General features: G+C 32.5%; 1 pseudogene; it reads right to left on the reverse strand.

The window, feature by feature from the left end:
* LOC117181404 overlaps positions 1-19,640 on the reverse strand; it is a 24,222-nt pseudogene extending 4,582 nt beyond the window's left edge.
* Positions 19,641-27,212: the final 7,572 nt, after the last annotated feature.

Raw genomic sequence — 27,212 nt, forward strand, 5'->3', positions numbered from 1 at the left:
TTCCGAAAACGCACTTTTCTGAAGGATTAAAAAAACTTGAAAAGCGATTGACCAAGTGTATAGAGCTGCAAGGAGATTATGTTGAAAAATAAAAAAAAATTTTCCCAAAAAAAATTGTTTTTATACTTCATTCTAAGGACTTATTCAACTACCCTCGTACTTATCAGATTGCCTAGTATCTTGTGATCTAGAAATTTCACGTAAGTTGTTAAATATTCATCATAAGCTTGTCAAGTCTTCCCGAAATTTCGGGATGACTAGACCTTTCTTTTACAAGTACCAGAAATTATTTGGGACCACCAGGCGCAGCATTTTTTAAATATTCTCATTCATTTTGTATGAATGCATTCTTAACACTAACTTGTAAATGAAGCTTAGGAAAATGCTACAATTACTAAAGAAAAACTTAAAAGTTTTTAAGTTGTTTTAATTTTTTTGTTCATTAACTTTCTAAAAATATTTCAATTGATCAATTCTAAGAAAATTGTATAGATTGTCTAAAACATTTAAAATGTATTAATGTTTAATTTGAAGCAGTCAATCCATTTCTTAAATATAAGAATTGTAGGGGAAACTAGCCATGTTGATGAATATTGGTGACACTTTAGTGTTTAGTGATGGATATTTATGTTTAAAATTGTTTTCCAACATTGAAAATATTCAGGGAGTCACAGGATTTTGAATTTTGGACCCGTCTTTTTTAAACTGCAGTTTTCCCAATCCGCTGATTAAATCATTTACTTATTCTCTTTCAAAAAGGGGCACTAAGAAATAAAAAATAGATATTTTTATTCTTTACCTTTCCTTAAACATAAATATTTCTCATAATTTTCTACGTCGATGGAAAAACATTGATGGGCACTTATTACCTTTTCGAGATATTAATTAATAACTGTAAAGATTTTTAATTGCAAGAAATTATTTCATGGGAGCTATGAACCATGATTCTGTGAATCTTTTTTTTACTTCCTAAGAATTAGCTCGGTAATTCAATTCAATTTATTCTTTAAAGTAATAAATACGTATTTGAATTAAGTAATTCATCCATGTGTGGAACAAGTAATCCCGAGTGGAAATATAGGCCCTACTTTGAAGCTCCAAGTGGAAGTATTGTCCCTACTTTGCGGCTGTTTATTCTACTAGTTCCTACACAGTTTGTGAAAGCAGCATTTTGATTGGTTTTAAATAATAAATATTAAAGTGATGACATTGAAATAGCTTCAAGAGGAAAGAAGTTTGCCCTAATCTGGTGGCTGCAAGCAAAAGGAAAAATGCAAAACAGCGCTAAGATTTTAAAGATAGTTGTAAAGAACCCCGATCCAAACCCCCCCCCCCCCCCCAAAAAAAAGGAGGTATTAAACACACGAGAAGAAACGTCAAAAGCAAAAGGTAAGAAAGATACAAATCTTTTGCATTGAGTTTTTTCTGTACCACAAAAAATAACTCCAAATTAGTTACAACAGATTCTGAAGAAATAGATTTTCCTTTCACACAATTTTCTTTTGAATTGAAGAATGATGAAATTGAATGATTTCAGATTAAAAATTTAGAAAATAGGGCAATGTGAAAACCTTAAAAATTGAATATTTTAAGATTAAATCAATGAAAATTGTTTATACTTAAAAGCGTTCAAAGTTAAGTAATTAAAAATTGCAAACTTTCGAATTTGAACAAATCTAAATTCAAAGCGATCAAGATTTGGTAATTTAATATTTAAAACTAAATTAAATCTTTCAAAGTTGAAGCTTCTGAAATTCTAGAATTTAAAATTGTTATTACAGAACGAAATTATAATTTGAACTTCAAGCTAATTAGGATAATTGTTATAAAATCAATGAATGAATAGAATTATACTAAACAAATTTTCAAACTAAATCATAATTTTAAATAGAAGTCAATAAAATTTTTTAAAAAATTCTACTCCAGAACCTTGAAACTTAAAGAATTCGAACTTACTTTTAATCTGACAAAATTTATATTCAACAAAAATTGTGACATTTAAACTTTTTTATAATCAAAGCCTTTAAAATTTCAATTATTTGTGTTAAATTCAAATCACATAAAAACGAATAATTTTTAAATTGATAATTAAACTTTCCCAAATTCAACCAATTTTCTTTAAATTTTGAAAACACGAAAAAAAGTATAATTTCCTTTAAAAAACAATATATTTCGCTCTCGAGAAATTCTGCGATATTAAGTGTATAGGTCCCTGCTCATTTCAAATGGATTTGGTCAGCGATGATTGTTATTAATACATTATTCTCCAAAAAACCGACGTTGATTACAGTTTACTTCCATTTACCTCGTATATTATATTCAACCTTGCACTACCCGCTAGATCTTTGTGCATAGACTTTTTAAAACTAAAGGTGAAAGTATCAATGAATGTAAGTTTATCCCTGAAATTTTATATCATTACCATAAATGTATATAATTATAATTCGTAACTTGCATTGGTATTAAAACAGACGAAGTTTCATTGTCCTGTTAAAAAATGTAGATTCTTTTAAAAAATGTTGTTATTAAAAGATTTATTGCAACTTTGTTGTTTTTCCATAAACTGAATTTGCAAATTTTCAATGTTTTCCTCATGATTTAAGGTTTACACATACGCTCTACTGAGCAGCCTTACCGTTTTTATATGCTCATCAGAGAAGGTATTATATTTGCGTAAGATTTGATTATCCCAGTTTTAGTCAAATGTCCACGTTTTGAGACCCCCTGAATCCTAAAAACAGGTTTTTACGAATGTGTCTGCCTGTATGTCTGTCTTTGAACACGATTACTTTTGAAAAAATTAATCTATCATATTGCCCTTTGGTACACTCGTTTAGTATCCTAAACTAAAGGTCAAGTTCGTTAGCTAGTCATTTTGGATGCAAATTCAAAAAGTGGGCACATTTTTAATATTTTTGAGACCGCTTTTTTCAAAAATCAAAAATTCTCTGTACGGTTATTCATAGTATTCAAAAAGTCGAACAATTGATCCTAATGACTTTTTTCAAAAACTCAAAAATTACATTTTTTAGCCAAACTATTCAAAATACAGTAAAAGATAAGTACACAAAAATTGTGAATTTGAAAAAGATCTAAAAATTTGTTATCAATCAGTTTTTGATAGGATTCATAGTTTTGGCTTTAATAATGAAAAACGTCATTAACAGTAAAAATAATACCTTTTCTGATCTGTGTCAAAAGGTTTACGTTTTGAAACTCTCTGCCCATTTTGAAAATTTTTTAATATACATTTTTCGTTATTCAAAAATTCTGTGCACAGTTGTTCATAGTACTTTAAAAAGAAAAGTGTTACTTTTCGATAGCCCTATAAGATTATCATATCAACTTTTTGAATTTTTTCAAAAAATTCAAATTTTGATCGCACAAAAACTAATTAAATATCACAAATTGCATTTTGTAGTCCAACCAGGCAAGATAGGAAAAATAAATGATAAGAAAAACATTGTGCACCCAAAAATATCTACAAATTTGTTATTAATCACTTTTATATAGGACACCTAGTTTTTGTTTTAGATATGTGTAAAATTTAACAACCCGTCCCCTCCCTCCAGTTTTTGTCAAATGTCAACGTTTCGAGACCCCCTGAATCCGAAAAATAGGTTTTTACGAATGCGTCTCTCTGCCGGTCGTTCTGTATGCATTTATGCCTGTCTGTGAGCGCCTTTTGAATATTTTTGAGACCATTTAAAAAAAAAACTTTGCTATACCTGGAAACTAATACATAAACTAAATTGATATTAGTTTATTAATACTTTAAGAAGATATTTTTTTAATAGAAATATAGTTATATTTTAATATATGGTGACCCATATAAGTCCTGAGTAAAGTATGAAACGCAGACAGCTTCAAGAGTCGTGCAATCGACGTTCCTGCGCTGATAATCAAACACGAGACATCACTGGTAGGAAAGTGGTGATTGTATTGTGCTATATTTGCAATGAACAGGCAATCAAAAAACGTCGAAAGACGAGGAAGAGTTGTTTTTCATCTGAGACGCCAGTGACAATTTTGCATGACAAAATGTAACTTTTGGATTTTCCATTATTTCGTGTCTTGTCAAAATTAGATTAGTCCGTAAATGGCTTCAAAGGTTCATTTTCGTGTGTGTTTTGGAATTTTGTAAATTCTCTGAATTTAATAATTTTTTATTTGATGAAAAAAGTAATTAGATAAATTGTTCGACGTTATCGTGCTAAAAGAAAGGCATGAATACATACAGACACATTCGTAAAAACTTATTTTTCGGATTCTGGGGGTCTCAAAACGTGAAGATTTCACAAAAACTGGAGGGGAGGGGGTGTCAAATTTTACACATATCTGATACCTTCTCTCATGAGAATGTTAAAAAGCCATTGATCAAAATTTTTTTGCTCTACCTTCGGTGAAAAAATGTTTTCTATTTATTTTTGCTTAGCTTGTATCGTGTGTAGAAAAATTAAATTTTTGTATTTTCAATCTTTTTTTTATAAGTAAAACAAAAACTACGTGTCCTATAAAAAATTGATTATTAACAAATTTGTCGATATTTTTTGGGTGCACAATGTTTGTCTGATCATTTTTTTCCTATCTTGATATGCTGATATGATAATCTTGTAGGGCTATTGAGAAGTAACATTTTTCTTTCTAAGTACTATGAACAACTGTACAGAGAATTTTTGAATCATAAAAAATGAACACTCAAAAATTTTCAAGATGAGCTCACTTTTAGTATTTTTATTCAAAATGTCTGACTAGCGAACTTGGCATTTAGCTTAGGGCACTAAAAGAGTGTAAAAAAGCCAATCTAATAGATTAATTTGTTTCAAAAGTTGCGTGCTCACAGGCAGACAGACAGACATAAAGACAGACATAAAGACAGACATAAAGACAGACAGATATGCAGGCAGACACATTCACGTATAAAATTCAATTATTTGGCAGAAACTTTTATTTTATGTAACAACCATAATTTTCTAATTAAAAATTTCAATATTCCATTTTGCTTACAAATTTACCTTTCTTACTTTCAAAATTCAATAATACCCGGATGAACTGTCGCTTAACATTCGGCTTGAACCTAAAGGGAGCGGTAGGGGCGGGCGTTACCAAATGTATAGTTGTCAACGAGGGGCGGGGGGGGGGGGGGGGGGGGGGGGGGGGGGGGGGCTGGTTGCTAAATTTGGTTGAAAACTTAATTGTTACAAATTACATTTTTCATATTTGTAGAAAATTCTTGTGTTGTTAATTAAACTGTGAAATTGTTTAGCCAATAAGTATCTGGTAAATTTAAATTTGGTTTTTCATAATAATACATGAATTTTTACCAATTTACCTAGAAGAATGTCATACTTTAAAAGATATTAATTTAATTTTTTGAAGAACGAAACTATGTACAAAAAAATTAATAGAAAAAAATGGGTTCCCCAGAAAAGACTACAAATTTCTCATTAATAGTTACTAGATGGGACAAGTAAATTTTCATTTCATCTTAAAAATAGAGGATTATAAATTAAAAACTTAAAAAAATTATTTAAACTCTTTGCATTTATTTAAACAATTAAAAATAATGAAATGATAATAATGATTTGTTTACATAATCAAAACTTAATTAACCAATGATAATTGATATTCCACTAGACCAATATCATTAATTTTAAGTAAAATAAAATTGACCTATTTTGAGAAAAATGTTATCTGTTTCGAAAAATATATAAACTGTTTGAGAGAGAATTCCACAACTTTGTTAAAGCTCATTCCTTTTGGTTTAAAATTCATCTTTTTGGATTAAAAATTAAATTTCTTTCGCAGAAACTTATTTCTGCTTTGAAAAGTCATCAATTCATTGGTACCGGTTCCTTACAGGGAGGAGGGGTCTTAGAGAGGGTCTACTGTCCGTTACGTAATTTGAGTACGGCCCCTAAGCCGATATTGGCCAGATGGGAAATCTTGTTGAACGTCGCATTCTGGTAGTACACTTTTCGTCGCCAGAAGCACGTTCCCACAATGATATAATTAAAGGGATTAAGTAGTGGAGATTTTAGTGTTGCCTACTAGCAATCTTACTTTGAGATAAGGAAGCGGGTAGTAAAAAAATCGTAAAGACGGATTATCATGGTCGAAGCGGGCCCACTCGAGCCAACGGTCAAGAACCTTTACCTTTTGAGGTCCGAACGGAGCCCCACGGTTAAGTAGCCACCTTTGGGCTGCCCTAAATTGAACGTAAACTGTCCTGCCCATGAAAACTATGAATATAATAGTTTGAAATATATTATATTATACATATAAGCAAAATTATATTTTTCAATGTAGCAAAATAGATTTCAAAGTGAAATAATGTGCTGGAAAATATGTGCTCTCTAAATATCAATCAGTGAAAATTACACTAATTGAAATAGTAGTTGGACATTTCACTGATTAATCAGTGATTTCGGACTTATTCACTAATCAGTTCAGTAACAACAAAATGAATCATGTGAAGCATAACCTCTAAATGTTGATGTATTTAAAAAAAAAAATTTAGTGTGAAACCGTCTAATTGCTCTACGTTTTTACGTTTGGTCAGATTTGACCCACGTCCGGACATACGATTTTTGATTTTCTTTTTTCTTTTCATTTGTTTGGACCGTAGCTTTGAAAATCTGCTACTTAAAAATGTCACATTTGATTATTTCTATTATAAAATGGACCGTATAAGGGCATAGACACGATTGGTGAGGCCCGTTTTGTCGACTTGGACATTTTTTTGATAATTGAACATTAATTTTTAACTTTTTCTTCACACCTCGTGAATGCGGTGTGTCGATATTAGTATTTAAAAAATTAGTAAAATATATTTTTTTAAATAGAAAATTAACGTTTGCAGGAAAAAATTTGATTTTTCTCTCATTTCTTTTTAAAGAAAAAATTGGAAAAACCGAAAGTGAGACTGTGTTTTTTTAACCTTCCCCTACATGTCTATGTCAGACGTCTCGAACTTCAGGCCTATTCTTCTTGGGCAAAAAAGATCGTCTGAGTAGTTTCGGAGTGATGGGACGTACAAGTCCCAGATTGTCAATGATCTTGGCGTGAGGGTAGCTGAAACTGGAAGTAAAGGTAAGCGTGCACGCAAGTTTTGAATAGCTTAGATTGTTGGAAAAAAATTGTTTAGACCTTGGAATCTGTCACTTAAAAGAAAAGTATGGAAACGTCGGAAAATCGACGAAAATTCGGATAAACCGAGGAAAAATCGTTTGAAATCTGCGTTATATGCTCGTAATGAAAGCTTATACTTTTTTAATAGCTTGAATATCTCATTTAAATATACGGTTTGTGAAAATCAAAAAATCTCTGGGAAAACCTAGACAGAAAATCCATTAAAATCTGTGCATTTCCGTCTCAAGTTCTAAACCATTTTGTTTAATTTATACAAATAGAGCATACACGTTTTGACCTCCTCTCGGCGTTATCCAAGATCAACAAAGTGGACGTGGAAGGCCAGCTTATCCCTTGTGTGTGATTTGGAATATTAAAAGCTTGTATTTTTTTCGTAATGGTCAAGTTTATTCATTATTCACAACATTTTCAGCATTTAAAATGTTATGCAACAGCCGTGTGGATGGATAATGTACTTGTTCTTGGTGACGTACATACTTCAAATACCACGGAATAACGCAGATTTTAAAAGATTTTCACTCGGTTTTTCTGAATTTTCCATACTTTTATTTTGATTGACAGATTCCAAGGTCTAAGAAATTTTTTTTCCAACAATCTAAGCTATTCAAAACTTGCGTGCACGCTTACCTTTACTTCCAGCTTCATCTACCCTCACGCGCAAAATCATTGACAATCTGGGACTTGTAGGTCCCATTACTCCGAAACTACTCATACGATCATTTTTGCCCAAGGAGACTTTTGTTCAGGGTGACGAGAGCTTTATTTTCCCAAAGTTCCAGCCAATTTGACAGAGGGCTGCTTCCCATAAGATTTGTGCGGGGTTCTTTCAAAAGAGTTTATGTATTATTGTGTAATAACAAAATATGTTCAAGTGTTTAAAAGGATTTTAATGAATTTTAAAATAATTTAACGGGATTTAAAAATTCCTCTAATAAAAAAAGTGTAAAGTTTATAAATGAATTTCCAAAGATTTCAAGTAATTTGAAAGAATTTTAAAAGGTTTTAGAAGAATTTCAAAAAGTACAAGAATTTTATAGAGACTTTAAAGAATTTAAAATACTTTTTATGAGTTAGAGAGATTTGTAGTGATTTTAAGGGATTGTGTGGCATTTCTATCGATTTAATATAGTTTTAAAAGTCTGTGAAGGAATTTAAAATATTACAAAGCATTTAAAATAATTTCTAAAAAATTCAAAGGAATTTAAGGATCTTCAGGTAATTTAAAAATATTTTTATGTATTTGAAGATATTTCAAGGAGCTTCAAGTGATTTAACGAGAGTTATTTGATTTAAAATTTCTTTAAGTGTATAAGCGAATTTCAAAAGATTTTGAATCATTTAAAAGAGTTCAAGATATTTTTAATGAATTTAAGGGATTTTAAGTAATTTTGAAGACTTGTTAAGGAATTTCGGTAGAATTTCAATGAGTTTTTAAATTTTAAAGTAATTTCAAAATATAAATAATGTTCTCGAATTCTTTAAAGTCTGTTAAATCTTTTAAAATCTTCGAAAATTGGTGAAAATCCTTTAAAATCTATTAAATTGGTAAAAATATATATTGAATTTTTTAAAATATTTTAAAATGTCTTGAAAGTTTTTACGATTTAGTTTAAATCTTGATGAAGCACATAAAATATATCATAATAATTTGTAATATTGCTAAACTCGAAAGTCTTGGTACATATATTATTATAAGCGTAGCAATATGTTTTACAGAATAGGTCACCAAAATTTGCCGACGGCCTTGCAGAGCTGTAGGTTATATTAAAAATTTTTGTTCATACTTCAAGCTAGGCCAGTCGAAATTCTTTAGGCGTTAGGAGTGCGAAACTTATAGGGCACGAACTCGCGGCGAATAAAAACTTTCATAGCGTGCGATTATAAATAGTATAGTGATTGTGTGATAGTAAATAATTGTGTGCTTAAACATGTGAACCAAATATTAGAGTATAATAGTAATAATATCATAATACAAAAGATTAATTTTTTTGTGGCGAAAAATCTGCTATAATTTTATAAAACTGTTCTAAATAGTTTCGGTACTTTTTCAACGCAATGTAAAGCAAAGAAGATTTTAACTTCTATTAAACTACCCAGCTTTTCCTTTACTACATGATTAGTTCTATAAAATTTAATGGATATTTTTTTCAATGTGTAAAATAACTTGAAACATTACGCAAATGTCACTATGTCTTCTTCTTGCTCTACTTTTGTTAATTTTTCGTCACATAAGTTTATTCTGTAAAGGAAGTGAGACTGTGGAGCGTTAAATTAGAAACAAAAACTAAGCGTCTATTTTTATGCCCCAAATGGAAAATTTGGAAATTTGTGGCCATAAGAGCGTTAAAGTAGGGGCAAAAATCGTATGAGAATATCCTCTACTTTACAACCTTAGCCCCTACAAATATTAGCGTAAAGAGTGTCAAAGTAGGGCCTATATTTTGACTTGGAATTTAGGTTTCTTTTAGAAAAATGTTAAGATCACAAACCTGTTTTTGAATAAATCAAATTATGTAAATGTTTTACATTAATTGGTTATATTACAATGAATTTTTTTGATCTACTATTATCAGACGCAAGAAATTAAAGATAGTTTTAAGTTTTTGTTTTTGAAATGAAATAGTATATCCAATATAAAATTATATTTTAAAACATGAGAATGACAAGATAGGGAAAAATTTTTCGAATTTCAGTTTTTCAGGTTTCCAAGTAAAATATACATTATGAATTTCTAGACATCATGACGGAGGCTTCTGATCGTACTTCAGAAAAAAAATAATTTAGGTTAAAATTATTTATTTGACAGTAGTTATTTAGAGTTTCAGTTTCTGCTTTCTCTTTAGGGATAAGGTACAATTTTTATGTAAGCTTAATAGAGAATTGTAGAGAATACTTAAACAAACATAATATGATACCTTCATTATTATGTTTAAATGAGAAGCGTAACTTTTCCCTAAAAGAGAAACCAGAAATGAAACATCTAAGTAACTACTGTTAAATAAACAATTTTAACCTAAATTATTCTTTTCGCCCCCGTCAAGATTTGCAGAAATTAATGATAGATCTATTTTTTTATTAAATAATTTATTTACTATTCTCATATTTTCATGAATTGATTAATTAATTACTGTTCGAACATTCGTCAAAATTTCGGAATATCAGAAAAATTAGTCTACTTTCATTAATTTTATTTACGAATAAGACTCAAAATAGTGTTAAGAACCTACATAAAATTCTAAAGGTGGAGTTAATTGGAAATTAATTGCAAAAGCAAAAGTAATAAACGCTTGAAGCATTAAATAAAAACAAAATTCACTACTTTAGATAGAGTGTCTCACGAACATTTTTTTCTTTTCGTATTTGCTAAAACTTATATAATAAATTCCATTCTTTTTATAAGAGAATTACCCCATATTATATGTGTGTACATTATTGAAATAAGTGAGGCATCTTCTATTTTGTAAGAGCTTAGTTCATATACAATGGAATAATATTTATATTTGAATTGAGAGATCCACCGCGTTCCACGAGACAGCAGTGCCACCCGTCTAGTGTAAAAAAGTAATGCTACCAACTTTATAGATCGATTGTGAAAAAAACAGTTTTTTCTATCAGCTCAAATAATGTAACAAAGTTAGGTAAACATTAAAACCACATTATGAAGTCTGAACAAAACTTCTATAATTATTCCAAAAATGAAACGAAGTTTTCAAAGCGGCGCCCAAAAAAGGCGTGAAAACAAAGAAAAATGGACGAAGTTGCAAAAACCAATCAAAAAATGATTTCGTGGTTATCAAATAGTGAAAAAATTTCTTCGGCAACAGAAAAACATGGTTTGTATAATATAATTCAACAAAAGATTTTTGAAGAAAAAATTCTCAGAGTAAACTAGCAAGATTGAATTGTATGGTTGAGTGGACGTGATTTCAATTCTTATATATCTTTTCATTTGTTTGTTTTGAAAGTTATTGTAAGGTTATGTCACCCGGTTTATTCGGTCGAAAGAATTTTCATTTTTGATCATTTATCGATAATATATATTTCATTAGAAGTAAAACATCAAATGTGAACTTAAACTGACATTAAAAATAAAAATTCCAATTTTTCAGCTTGCAAAAGTTTTAGAACTTGATTTCCAAACAAATATTTCAATGAAATCTAAAATACTAAAGTTATAAAATATTTGTTATTTTAATTTTAAATTTAGCTTGAATTGAAAAAAATTAAATTAACTAAAAAATGTGTTTATTATTCATAAATGTGGAAACATAAATGTCCAATTTACTTCTATGTACGCCTGAAAAAAAAATTTTCTTACGTGCATTCCTGGTAAGCTTATATTCGAAATTTCTACTATTTAGTGAGTTTAAAGAATTATTTGTGAACAATGTTTGTATGACACAAAATAACTTGAAGTTTATCCGTTTATACAGGGTGGACACGCTGGGGCTTACATACTTACATGGCGAGTTGAATGCTACCCGAATTGCTAAACAGCAGGGGAGAAGCCATTAGATAGGGGTATTTTCATATTTCGCGCCTTTAAAGTTGCATTCGGATCGGCCATTCGGCCAAGTTCGTGCATCTTCCGATCAAGTTTATGATAGTTTCCATGGTTGCGTTCGAGACTTCAAACGGTTATGTGCAGATTCACCTGTTTGCCCCATGGACATGGGAAACACGAGACTAGGCATGCCATCCTAACTTGGGTGAGCGGAGTTGAATCCACGAGAGGGGGAACAATTCCATGAGTGAGGAGAGCTGCCATCTTACGATGTGCCACTTGATTATGCGCACGCGCATTTCTGGCGACAAGCTGTGCATGAAAATATAAACATGTGGGCGTTGCCATGTTTGCCACAGGACATCAAAAGATGGCGGACCTCCCCCTCATTGCATCAACCCCGCAATGACATGCCTAGTCCCGTGTTTCCTATGTCCATGGTTTGCCCTAATCGCCGTCAGTAAATGTAGGCAATCTCAATTTAAAGTTTACGCATGTAATATTTCAATCACTTTATTTGAAGAATATCCTGTCTGTTCATAACATATCTTTTTTATGCAGTAAAAATAAGCGTTAAAAACCATTCACTCTTCGCCCACTGGAAGCGCAGAATGTTACTACTATTTTATAGTATTTGTCATTCAGCCATTCTATAATGTTATTGGCACAGAAAAAAATGACGCTTACTTCTCAGTTCACATGTCTTACTTCATTATTAATTAAACACTTTTATTAATTGTAATGACAATATAACATAACCTATATTGTTTTGACACTTGTATCCGTTTGAAGTTTCGAATGCAACCATGGAAACTGTCATAAACTTGATCCGAAGATGCACGGACTTGACATGGGCTCCTCCCCTGCTGATGTGCAATTCGGGTAGCATTCCACTCGCCATGTATGTAAGCCCCAGCGTGTCCACCCTGTAAATAGGACTTCAAAGTTTTTTTTATTTGTTTAGAATCGACTAATGACAAAAATTATTCGAATGAAGAATCCCATCGTGTAAAGCTTGCCCAGTGGACACACAAGTCTTAAATTTGTCATATACGTCTTTCGGCGGACGTCCTAAGGACGTCCTGAGGACCTTTTAAAGACATGAACGAATCAAAGGATGTCTTAAGGACGTCAAATCATATGACATACAGGTACATTCTGACGACGTCATTAGGATATCTCTGTGCCCACTGGGTGATGATGTGCCACCTATTCAAAAAGAAAATCTCATTGAGGATTGTGAGTCGAATCAAATCACTCATTCGGAAAATTTTAATTTAAAAACATTCTTTTCACCGGAACAAAATCTCTTTTCTAATGAAATCACGGATCCAGAAGTGAAATCAACTTTAGTTGCTTCCGGGCCATCTCAGCCACGAGGGCCTTTCCCAAGAGACGAAAAGTAGAACAATTGCAATTTTTCCGAAAAATATTATTCTTTCGTCACCAAATTGGGTTTGCGAATAGTGAGAAATTGGCTTGCTTATTGTATAGAAAAAGATACAATTTCTTGTTTTCCTTGTTGGCTTTTTCCTCAAGAGGCCTCAATTGGAAATCCATTCGGTACTACCGGTATTAGAGATTGGAAACATCTGTCTGAGCGTGTTAAAATTCACGAAACATCCGAATGTCATGTAAGTTCTTGCGCTGTTTATGAGATGTGGCGGAAAAGGAATACCTTCGATTTTGCGAATCAGAAATTATTGCGTGAAGAACGTGCTTTTTGGCGTAAAGTTTTAGAACGTATTTTGGATGTGACAATGGTGCTAGCAACGTGCAATCTTGCTTTCCGGGGATCAAGTGACAAAATTGAAGATTCAAGTATTGGGAATTTTTTCTCTATTATAGCATAGTTAGCCAATTATGACCCATTTTTGAATGAATTGATCGCAAAACCTGCAGGTTCCATTAAATATTTGAGTTATAAAATACAAAACGAAGGCATTTGTGTATTTGGACAAGAGGTATATAAAAATATCATTTGTGACATTAAAGATGCTCCATTTTTTCCTTCATATTAGACACAACAAAAGATACCAGCAAAATCGATCAGTTGATTCAAGTATTTCGTTTTGTAAAAATTATTTATGATGACAAAGGGCAGCCAATAGGCTTACACATTGAAAAGGTATTCACTTCTTTTACTCCTGTAAACGATCAGTCTTCTTTAGGCCTCGAAAAATTGTTGACTGATTCCCTGGAGAAAATGGGTCTTGATCTTCGAAAATGTAGGGGTCAAGGATATGACGGTGCAGCGGTTACGAGCGGTTCTTATTCAGGATTGCAAAAAAGAATCTAAGGCCTAGTTCTACATGCACATTTTGTTCATTGTGCTGTCCACAACTTGAACCTTGTATTGAAAGATGCAGTATCGTGTAACAGAGAGATCGAAGGGTTTTTTGAAACAGTGCAATCTGTATATGAGTTTTTTGATCACAGCATAAGTCGATGGGGATAACTTCAAAGTTTTTATGAAGGAAATGATCCGACTTTGAAAACTTTGTGTGCAACTCGTTTTTCCGGAAAGTATGATGCGATTTATGCTTTTAAAAAGAGGCTTTATGATATACCTAGAAGTTTGAGCCAGATAATATTGAAAACAAAAAAATAAAATGAGAAAAACTATGCGTTAGGAATTAAAAAGAAAATTGAAAATTTTGATTTCGTACTTCTTCTTGTCATTGAAGTTGAAATTTTAGAAATCATTAATTTGCCTTCCAAATTTTTCCAGTCAGAGAAAACCGATCTCCTAGTTGCACACGACCAGTTACAAAATGCCTTATCAAGTATTGAAAAGCTACGAAATAAGTTTGATTCGTTTCTGGCAACTGCCTTAGAGATTTGTGACAGGTGGAAAATTTAAAAAAAGTTCCTAAACAAAAAATCGCGTAAGGTCAAGATTCATTTCGATGAATTGTCTCAAGATGTGAGGTTTGATGATCCTGAACAGCGCTTTCGAGTAACTGTTTACTAACCAATGATCGATACTATTGTATCCCAACTCAAGAGTAGATTTGCAGGTATGAAGGATGTTTTAGATACCTATCGAGTCTTGCAACCCCAATTTCTAGCTAATGCATCAAAAAGTGAGCTAGAACAAAAAGCTGACGAGTTCTCCAAAACATTTTCAGATGATTTGTCATACTCGTTCACCACTGAACTTCTTTCAGTTGAATCTACCTTTTCAGAAGAAATCGGTTCAACGAAAGACGTAAAAGAGCTAGCTCATTTTTTGATAATTGAAAATACGTTACTGTTATCCAGCTATCCATATGTTTGTACATCCCTTCTCATGTTTCTGACAGTCTCAGTCACTACGGCAAAAGCTGAACGATAGTTTTTCAAATTAAAATTAATTAAAAGTTACTTGCGGAGCTCGATGAAACAAGAAAGGCTGAGCAACTTATCATTGTTATCAATCGAAAATCTGAGAGCGCGCACAATTGATTTCGACAAAGTCATTGAACAATTCATCTCTTCAAAAGCAAGAAGAAAAAAGTTCTAATTTTTTTTCTTAAATATCGAATCGTGATTATGAGCTTTAGTCTAATATTTTAATACTAAAATCTTATCTGAATATCAGCGAAGTAAAGGTGATTATAATGACTACCCGAATATCTCATCCTTCTTTGTATTATTCATAATTTTTTAATGTAAGGGATGAAAGTGCAGTATAATATTATAGCTAATAATATGTTACTACTTTACATGATTGATGATGTTATAATGTCTGATGTTTTAACGTACAAATTAATATGCAATACAACGTAAAAAATGTGCAAGACAAATACAAGAAATTATTTATGAATAGGAATAATAATGCCTTGTTTTTTTTTACAAAAATTGGAAAAAATTGAGTTGACAAACTGAATAGAGAAATAGGGCCTCGAACTTAGTCTTGCTCCGGGGCCCCTTTTACTCTATGGTAATAATTAAAAATTTTTTTAGTGGTAGAAAATTAATTTTCTTTATTGAAATCTTATCTTGTTTATTGAGGATTCAACTATTTTCTTGATTTTTGTTTTGTTTATTAAAAATGTATGTCTTTAAGAAAAATTTTCATTATATGATTGTTGGTTAAAAACTAATCGTCTTTTGTAGAGAATTAATTTTATGGGTAAAAAATTAATCTGTTTTTTCTTATTTTTAACATAGGTGTTCAAATTCGATTTTTTTGTCTTAGATCGGAAAAAAATGTCTTGCATAATTCACTATAAAACAATTTTAATCACTGAGAGATTCTGCTCAATAATATGTAGAACCTGTCTGATTTTAAGTGAATTCTATTTTATTTTAAATACTTTTTAACATATTGTTCTTGCATTGGAAATTAATTTAGTTGAAAATTCTATTATTTGTTTTTAAAATTTTTGTTTAATAGAAAATTAATCGTTGTGATAAAAAATTCATCATTTTTGTTAAAACTTTTACTATTTAGTGTCAAGTTCTTCTGTTTTAATTAAAATTTGTAATAACCTGCAAAAAATTTAATTTTTTTTATTGCCTATTAACTTTTATAAACTAAAAACTTAATTATTCTATTTTTGTATAAAATTTAATAGTTTTTATTAAAAATTCATCTTTTTGGTTAAAAATTATTTTATGGGTGAAGAATTAATCTGTTTTTTATTATTCTTAACATAGATGTCCAAATTATATTTTTTTGTCTTATATCAGAAGCAACGTCTTGCATAATTTACTATAAAAAATGTTAATCGTCAAAAGATTCTGCTATATAATGTGTAGAACCTGCCTGATTTTAAGCGAATTCTATCTTATTTTAAATACTTTTTATATTGTTGTACTTGGATTGTAACTTAATTTAGTTGAAAATTCATCTTTTTTGTTCAAACTTTTACTTTTTGGTGTCAAATTCGCCTGTTTTGGTTAAAATTTTAAATAACCTGTGTAAATTTTTTTAAAATTGAATATTAACTTTTATATACTAAAAACTGAATTATTATATTTTTGTTTAAAATTTGATATTTTTGATTGAAACTTGATCTTTTTTAGTTAACAATGGAATTATTTGTTTCAAAATTCCCGTATTTTGTTGAGAATTTGCCTATAGTATGTATCTCTTGCTGGAGGTTTTCAAAATTGTGTTTTTATAAAATAAAGATTTAGTATTTGGCAAAATTTTCGGCAGATATGAAGACCCGATACATCTATAAACCTGATCATAATTAATTTAATCCCACATTTCTTAAACCACATGTTGTTTAAAAGCACATAAAGCATTGGAAGCCCATATATTTTTTACAGCTGTTTTGTTGTGAAGGCGAAGTGCAAGGAGTTTAATGGTACTTTTCTGATATTGAGTAAAGTTAGTGCAACATTGGTGTATTTTTAGTTATAAGTTAATCTTTTAGTTATTATTTGTATTCAATGTAAACATTAACATTAAGTATTATTCCTGTGATGCATGGAATTTGTTATAAAATTTCATTGCCGATGAAAAATGCGGTAGCAACTTATTAAGATTTTGAGGTTAATATTACAGTTTGCAATTCAAGAGCAAACTGCTCGCACTTAAAAAATTTATCAAAAAGACGTAGGATGAACACATAGAAAGTTATTTTTTAAATTTTAAACCTGATTAAAATAGTTTCTGCTTCTTCACCCAAAATTTTATAAATTTGAATGAAATTTTTGTGAAATTTGTATGAAAAATTTATCTAATTTTCAATGTATTTCAAATACGGAGTGGCATGCTCTTCGGTGAACACGTGACCAAACTAGTCCCCGGTTATGAGCATTTTTTTGGTGTTCACTGTGTCCACACGGATTGAGATATCGTGTTGAAAATTTGACAGATTAAAAAAAGGCACTAAAGAACGTTCGTATAAATCAATATGTTTATAATTTTAAAGAAAGTTTATTTTTAAATTGATGAAATAGGATATTACCATTTGAGTTATAGTACTTTGCAGATGATGTTTGGTTTGATGCATTTCAGATTTTTCAGATTTTTTTAGCAATAAAATTTGCACATTCGTTGAAAAAAAAATTTAGCATCTGCACACACGCAATCTCTTATTATTTTTGGAGCATTTCTAGCGATTTCTAGCAGGGAAAAAAAGAAACTTTGAACGTCGATAAAGTCGAGATCACGTGAAAAAAGTTGTTATCGCATTTTTACCAGCAATGGACTTTAATAACAAATTCCGTGCTTTATAGGAATATAACTTAATGATAATGTTTATATTAATAAAAAATAATAGCTTTAACATTAACTTGTAATTAAAAATATACTAACCCTACCGATAGAAATGTCAGAGTATATGCTAAATATTCTCAAGGCTCTGAGAAGCTCCGAGAAATTCTCCGCAGGCACTCAGGTAGATATATTTAATGGTCCAGATAGCTTGTTCAAATGCTTTGAAGACTTTAAAATGTCCTTTCCGAAATTGAAATAAAAATACGATCATAAATGGCAAGCAGAGGGGCTTAAATTGAAAAAAGAATTCGATTATAAATAAGAAGCAGAGGCCCTGTATTGCGGCGGTACGAGGGGCAAGGTGGTGCTAAAGGAGAAGCGTTGATTCGTATTATCGGCCTCGAATTTTGATTCGATTATTATTCCCAACAGTGACCCAAAAATACTTGCGCATGCAAGTAGCACCGTAGCCAATGAACATCACTCAAATCCAAGCGAGTGCAGATCAAGGCAGCTCCGCTGGGATCATTAACTTCAAGAAAATACGTGTAACGTTCCATTACTGTCTAACTCAAGTATGCCTCCGTCCAATGATATTTTTTCTCTGCCGCACGCGTGTAGCTATCAAAGAACGAGCAATCGTGACAATTTTTTCGATATTTTCCAATGCAGTCTAACCCACTGACGACTCGTGTCACACGCATATAGCGATGAAATCGAGTATTGTGACAATCGAAATCGACAATATCGTTTAGATATTTTATATTGAGGATTAAATATACGTATTTAATTTTTCAACCAAAATCAAAAGAAAACTTTCTGTACATAAAAATTAAGTGAAAAATGCACTTAATTCTTTTTCTAATAAAACCAATGTCAGAAGCCAAAAAACATTGCTTCGAAAATGATTTAAAAAAAAGTTTGTTTCCAGCGATGCATATTTGCTGAGACATTTTTCTCTAATTTTTTTTAACAGAAACTTATACTTTAAAATTGTATATTGAATTTGAAAATACTCCTTGAATTATTATTATATAAACTCCTAATCTTTTAAGAAAACATAATAATAATAATTTGAAATTTAAATAATATATATTAAAATAATTAGGTATAATTATTCATATTATTATTATTCTAAAAACAGAAGATAATAAATTTAAAAAATTTATTTATCAGAATAAAATTTTATAGTTGAAAAAATCATTAAAACCAATGCTTAGTTAAATAATTAATTTTAAACTGGAATGTGAAATTCATCAATTTTGAAGGAATAATTAAAATTCAATACATTGAAACATTTAGATTTATCATTTTAGTTGAAATTCATTTACTTGGTTGAAAACCCGTTTTTTTAAATTTTAAATTAATTTTTTGAACTAAAAATAAATCTTTTTTTCAACTGACAATTCAACTATTCCATTCTTCTTTGTTTTTCAATAGAACTATTGGTCGTTTCAAAATCGCCTTTTTAAAAAGAAAATTAATGTTTTTTTATGGAAAATTGCAAAAGTTAAACAATTATTTTTTTAAAAACAGCGTTTTAACTGTAATAAGGTGCTAACTCTATTTTCGTAATTTTGGGCTTACGGCTACGCAGCCATTCATACCGAGTATTCTTACAACAGAAATGGACCATAAAAGGGGGAAAATTTCCAAAATTGATTAGGTTCAAGCAGGTATACGGGCTATAGGCAAAGATATATACGGTTCTTACCAAGGGGCTATTCACTCTGAAGTCGAACGTTTCGAACGTAAGAATTTCGCGTCAAGTCTTAACGAAATCAGGTAATTATATGAAAAGCAGGAAATCGTAAAGTTGAAGTTGTTGCAGCTACGACTAAGTCAGTAAAACTATGTTAGAAGTCGTAAAGATAAGATAGGAGTCGTCATACAAGGTAGTGAGTCAGCAAATACGAACGTAGCGTCGTGCGTAACGAGTCAGTATGTTGATATTTTTTCTTGAAACAATTATATATTAGACTCCTTTTTTGTGGGCTATCTATCATAAGTATTTTTTGCAAGAAAAAACCAAGTGAGAAATAAAATATGGAATTCTACAATATAAACAATATTTACTGACTTTTTATTAATGCTTATTAATGATTGTTTTTGAACAAAAAAATTAATAAATGGCTAATAAATTACACTAATAATGTACTTTTTGGTTACCTCGCTTATTTTCGTTGGGAAATGAATATTTTATTGTGGGAAAAGGCGATGTTAAAAATAAAATTTAAAAACAATGCATCTTTAAATTATGTATTGTAGGTCTTCCGATTTTTCTCGACTAAACGGTACTTTTTTGTTAAAAAAAGATTGAACGGCCAACATAATTGACAATTTATGAAATTTGAGGTTATTTCTTTCTTTGTCTGTTCAAATAAATATATTTCGGCCATGAAAAGGCTAAATTAGAAAATACAGTTCATAAATGTATTTTAAGGTTATCTCTTACTTTCTGGGTGGGAAGGAAACCAATACTTTATGACGAAAATGAGGTAAGTTGGTAATAAAATTAACAAATAATGCAGTTGCAGGTAATATTTTCTAGGTTGTCCGTTTCCTCTCAATTAAATAGTTTTTTTATGTAAAAATTAAATAGCCAAACAAATTCACTAGTAATGTTTTTTAGGTTATGTCGTTTAATTTCGCGTGGAAATGGATATTTTATCATTCAAAAAGTCTGCGTTAGAAACAAAATTCACAAGCTATGAGTTTACTGGTAATGTTTTAGACGCCATCCGTTTTCTCTCGAGTAAATACAAGTACTTAGTACTCTTTATCGAAAAAGCCTTGATAGCCAATAAACTTTCTAATAATACACTTTTAGGTTATGTATAACTCATTTTCGATGGAAAATAAATATTTTATCATTTTCTGTCTCTGTGTGTGCTGAAACGTAAAGATCCATTAAAAACTAGACATGAAAAATTTGGACGATTACATTACACTCTGATAAATGAGAATCTAAAAATGTTCATTTTTAATGCTGTACATTAGTTCTTAGATATATGAATATATGTAAAACACGACTGCTGTATTGAATTATTATGGTTCTATATAAATTTATTTAAAAATCGTACGCAGTGGGTACGAAACAGCCGAAAATCCATCAAATTTCATTACTCACACTGAATAACGTTAAAATTTAACCTGCTGATTTTTATCGTTGTTTATTCTTTTCTATTATCATGTGTTTTTATTAAACTTTTACTCAGGTACACCCGGTGATACATCATAGCCATGCACTAAGTCAAGTGACCGATGAGATAAGAATGTTATAAGTTAATTCAAATAATTTAATACGATGGTTGAAACCTCCTGCGATGATGTTATAGGTATACAATTACGAGCGGCCACGAGCGTTGGAGGTGACAACAGTCACCTCTGGAGGCTTTCTTAGAGCTACCATCTGCCACTCCACGAGTTTTTAGTCGCTCGCTTCCTGATAATTAAGAAAGTTTCTTACAATGCGTCAGGTGTTTAATAAAACCGCTTGCTGAGCTGCTGCCAATACCCTACTGACTCCTAAATGTTCAAGATGTTCAGTGCATCTTGCGTGCACATTGCCTGTAGCCGAAATCACAATGGGATGAATGGATGCATGATTCACAATCCTCCATATGATCTTTACTTCATTCCTTAACTCGCTATACTTGTGGATCTTGGATGTATAGGTTGAGTGCAAATTTCGGTTAAGCGGCCAAGCAATGTCGATGATGTAAACTCTTCCACTGTTTTTTCTCGCATCACGATGTCAGGTCGATTGGGCCGGATGTAATTATCCGTTTGGATAGTAACATCCCAATATAAGATGTAATCTTTGCTTTCTAAAACGGACATTGGAATGAATCTATAGAAGGGCTTCCATTCTTTTAAGAGTCCTAGACTTAGGGCAATTTGTTGATGTATAATGCCCGCTACATCATTATGTCTGTGCGTATATTCTCTCTGAGCCATTACGCGACAGCTATCAATAATGTGCTCGATGAATTCGTTGGTATCTCCACATAATCGGCACCGGTCAACCACGTCTTGATGTAACACGTGTTTGCGATAATTCCTGGTGCTGACAACCTTGTCCTGTATTGCAATGGCGAATCCTTCCATCTCTGGATACAGAACACCCTTTCTTAGCCAAATATAAGATGCCTCACTATCCACTTCACTTTGATATAACGTGTTGGGGTGCTCGCCATGGATGGCTTTCTGCCTCCATTGTATTTCTAATTCCTCTATGGTTTCTGCCTTGATATTCAAGGCCCCATCTGAGGACAAATTAAGGGCGTGTATTCAAGATCCGCTTGACAGATAATTCTGTAAGGCGCAACATTTCGTTTGTTGTTAAAATAGTCTCGTAACTGTATAACTTGTGAGTCACACAGTTTTTTGACATCTACAACACCCCTACCCCCTAAATGTCGTGGTAGAACTACCGTTTCGATCGCTGAATTTCTGTGGTGCATTCGGTGCTTCGTCATTTCTACGCGAACAATTCTGTTTAACGTTTCAAGGTCGGTGTTCGTCCATTTTATGAGTCCGAAGAAGTACGTGAGGACAGGGATGGCATATGTGTTGATCGCCCTGATTTTGTTTGCCGAGTTGAGAAAACTCTTCATACTCGTAATTAATCTGAGTCTCGTAGTAAAGGCTGTCATTAGGCTTGTCTTAACTATCGTATGTTGAATACCCTTAGATTTAAGAATACCCAGATATTTATATGATTCGCCTGCAGCCATTCCTCGATGTCATTTTCGAACTCGTTCTCTAACTCTGCGGTCTCTAATTCCCCTCTGATTAAATGCACTGTTTTGCATTTATCTAGTCCGAACTCCATGTGGATATCATTGGAAAACTGCTTTGTGACATCGATCACTCACTGCAGTTTCTGGCTTGTAATAGCGTACAGCTTCAGGTCATCCATGTAAAGAAGATGGGTCACTTGATTACCATCCTCATTATCATGAATTCTGAACCCATGAGACATGCTATTTAGTGTTTTGCTCAATGGATTCAATGCTAAACAGAAGCATGGTGCGCTGACGGAGTCTCCTTGAAATATACCCGTCGTAAAGCGTATTGATCTAGTTATCCTTGGTTGTCCATGATCAAAATACTTGATTTTTGTACACCAGAGCCTCATCGCATGGCTCAGAAAGTCAATAATGCGTGGACAGGTTTTGTAAAGTTTTAAGACTTCAAGAAAATAGTCCTGCGGAACGGAAGGAAACGCTTGCTTGTAGTCAATGTGTGCCATGTGTAAGTTCCTCTGATGCTTACGAGCTTGAGTCATGGCAACAGCGTCTATAGTGACTAGATTTTTACAGCCTCGTGAGTTTTTACAACATCCTTTTCGTTCTTCTGTAAGACTGTCATTCTCGTCGCAATGAGAATATACCGTATCTGCCATGATAGCTGTAAGAAATTTATTAATTGTTGGAAGACAGGCTATCTATCGAAAGTCAGGTGGATTTTGAGCGTCTGGTTTTTTTGGTATCATATACGTAGTACCTTGGAGCATAAAACCTGGAATCAAATCTGGGTGTTCAATGATCTTCTGAAAACACCTTGCCAACGCAAGATGCACACTCGTCAGGTCCTTGTACCAAAAGTTGTGCACCATGTCCGGACCTGGAGCTTTCCAATTACTTGCCCTCTTCAAGGCAACTGAAACATCCAAAACTGTGATGTTTGTCAGATGCATTTGTAGGTTATTGCTTGCCCTTGCTTCCTCCAGTTTGAACCACGCATTGTCCAAACTGCATCTGTTCATTTTTCCCCAAACACCCGACCAGTAGTTAGTCATATCTTCCAATTGAGGGACTTCGGTGCCTTGGTGGTTATTTTAGCTTTACTCTCAGTTCACGATAGAACCTTCTTTCATCTGTCTGAAAGTTTTGGTTTTGTTGCCTTCGTGCATTACTTTTCTTATACCGACGCAGTCTGGCAGTAAGAGCATTAAGTCTCTGTCGTTGAGAGTCTAAAATTTCAGCTAATATTGCTGGTGTTACTGTCTCGATGTGCGAGGGTGGATGATTTTAGTAACATGGTTCATCAGTTTTCTGGTTTTATTTTCTTTTTTATATTGAGTTAATCGACCCAATTTGCACCTTACTTTGCTGACATCCATATCCAAGCTGATCTTCCATGGTGGATCTCGATCCCTTGCTGGGACAAAAACTGCATTTGCAGGCCTAGTTTTCCGGCCCAACGTTCTAACAGTTGCCAGAGCTGCACAGTATACAAGAGTTTTCACCTCTAACGCATTTTGTGCTACGTTCAAATACGTAGGTAAAACCTTGCTGTCGAGATGTGCTATTAGTGCACGCAGATCATTTGTGATGTTCATTTTGGGCACAGCATGCCTTAGTGTTGGTTCTACATATCGGAACTCTAGTAAAGCATGACCAAAATTCCTTTCCAGGTGCTGTAGTTCTTCTGATATTTCCCTATCCACATCATCGTTAGTAATATCCGGATGTGGTTCTAATGGATCCGGTGCATGATGTTGATTATCCCGAGCACCTATGCCTTCAGCATCAATCAAGTCTTCGTTATCCACATCTTCCAAGGTGAGCTCATCAATAGGAAGCTGCCGTTCCACTTCCATTTTGATAACAGCTATTTCAGGGGCCGAAAGCAGTGTGTTTACAGATATTAAGCGCTTTCGATCTGCCAGATTCTGCTCATTTATTTTTGTAGCTAGCTCTGGGTATTTAAGTAAGAAGAGTCTATGATGTTCTCTCCTCACAATTTGCCCACATTTCTCTGCCAAAAAATAAAGGCGCATAACATCTCTGTTCATATGGTATGTCTATTTCCGTCGCTTTTTTGGTTGCTGAACCTCTGCTGCTGCCTCTGGTTGTATAAGGTCATCCACCTCTGGAGGATGTGGTGGTGTTGGATCAGCAATAGGTTTAGGAAGAACATCAATTGCTCCTGCTTGACCGTTTGTCGCGGCTTTCTCTAACTGATGTTCATTGCCGTCGTTTTTCCACGCCAAATCAACCTGTTGTTTAATCTCCATTGCTCGGTCTTCTGTAACATGTAGATTAGTCCTAATGGCTTTCACCTTAGCGATAAGATCTCTTTGTGCGACCTTTTGTATATTAGGATACTTTGCAGCAAATTTTGTTCTTAAATTGTATCCTTTTTCCTTGTTTGTTTCAAACTTCGCACTTTCATAATAGAGACGCACCAATTCCTCTTTCATTGTGGTATCCCAATTGATGCTCTCCCACGGTATTTCTGTCGAAGTGGTTGGCTGCAAATAGCTAGTGCTAGCCAAAGTATCCTCAGCAGGCACAGTTGATGTTCCACTGCTTACCGTTTGTCGCAGATGTTCTTGCTGGCCAGCTGTTTGATTAGTGAGATCAGCCTGACCATCTCGCAGCTCACCATCGCCACCATCCCGCATGCTGTGGCCCCCAGCGGTGGCTCCAGGAGCGCCCCGACGATCCTCGGGAAGCGACAAGCAGCAATCACCCCAAGTAAAGAGCCTGATAAAGTCTTCGTTTGAAATTACCCACTTGAGTGCATTAGTATTTTATTAAATGTCCCTCAATTTAGCGAAATAAATTTAATTATATACAAAAAATGCGGTAAATTTTGTGTTTAATTAATGATCGGTTTTAAAACAGTGAATTCTCAACCATTTAGCTCTTTGATATCGTTATTATTGCGATTGTTGCGTTGCTAATTTGATTTCAATTTATTAAGACATTTAATCTTTAATAATAAAAAAAGAATGTAAAAGTTATTTTATACACAAATAATTAGCAGCAAAATACAAATAGGACATTGGTGCAATTATCCAAAGTTATTGTGCTACTCGTAACTCGATAGACATCGGGATTGAGTGGCATACACAAAGTCTAAAGGGGCATCACGACGCTGCAATGCACAGTACGCACTGAGTCAAACCGAGTCAGGAAGTCAGCACGAAGTCTACAGTCATCGCTTGAATTCATCGAAGTCAACATCTAACGAATTCAAGAACTAGAGTCAAACGAAGTCACGAAAGTACGGTTGAAGTCGCTCGACATTGCTGAAAGAACGTTACGTTGATTTCAACGGACTTCGTAGTGAATAGCCCCTCGGTTCTTAGTTAATGCCAGCAGAATGCTTTCCAGGTTTTCCCCGCGAGTATAATTGAGGGGTTCAAACTTAAAAGGCGTTGTATAAATATGGGTCATATATCTCTTAAACTTAAGACTTTGTTGTAGAAACGTTTGCACTTCAATATTTAGGAATTTGCAATCGTGTATGTTACATTAAAATTAAACTATGTGATTCTAATGTGATTCTAATTTCAAGGCAAAAGAGCCATCAATCATTTAAATCGTACAATTAAAAATAATGTAAAACGCTCTAAATAAAAATTTTGTAACATTTTGAAATGTTCAAGCATTTTTATGAAATTAATCTTTTGTCTGGCATACAACGCCACTGACCTTAAATTTCGTTTTAAAACACTATATATCTGTAAAAGTATATATGTGTTTTAGTTACAAACTGTATATTAATTAATACAATCTGTAACTGATAAACATATGTTACAATAGTTACTTAATTTTAGCGTTTTAGAGGAAAATTTAAGGTATTATAATTAACAATATACTTTTTTTTTGTTTCTAAAAAAATCTCAAAATTCTTTATAAAATGGACAAATTGGCTTTATCCTCTGCTTGATTTTATACAGAATTCTGGATTTTAATAGCATTCAGCATTTTAAAGAGAAAAATGTTTAGCTCTGTCATAATTAAAATAAATAAAACTTATCAGTCATTAAAAAATAGGTGAACATAAGACTTTTTCCGACAATGTATTAAAATTATAAGTCATAATTTATGATTTATAGCAAATAAATAGCTATGTAACGATATAATATTCTAAATTTTAATTCTAAAAATAAATAATTACTTTTCGTTATATAACTGCTCACTAATCATTGTGAATCGGTAGAATAATTATATAATAAACATTTAATATTCGAGTGGTAAATAAATATGCTGTACATAATTTACATTTATGGTAACTCCTGTAATTGTAATTGCGGTGGTAACTCATTTTTTAAATTCTCTAAATTAAGCAATTACCGACGCGGAACGTCTGAAAAATGCCGAAAACTGCGAAGTAACTCTGAGGAGTTGACCCACAAACCAAGAGGGCGCTTTTAGCATCGGATTTTGACGGAGTCTCTTATTCCATTACATGAGCAATCTCCCAACTCATCTCTGGTATTACCAGAGATGAGGTGGGAGATTGCTTATGCCGTGTATTTGATTTCGATTAACTTACCGCAGCGCGCCCTGTTTGCCTTAGCCTTCCGGGAACTAAATTTAAGGTCCAGAAGCTCGCCCTGTTTGCCTTATTCTTATTTTTCGGGAACTAAAG

The sequence above is a fragment of the Belonocnema kinseyi genome, chromosome 10 (assembly GCF_010883055.1).
Source record: "Belonocnema kinseyi isolate 2016_QV_RU_SX_M_011 chromosome 10, B_treatae_v1, whole genome shotgun sequence".
NCBI classification, from domain to species: domain Eukaryota; kingdom Metazoa; phylum Arthropoda; class Insecta; order Hymenoptera; family Cynipidae; genus Belonocnema; species Belonocnema kinseyi.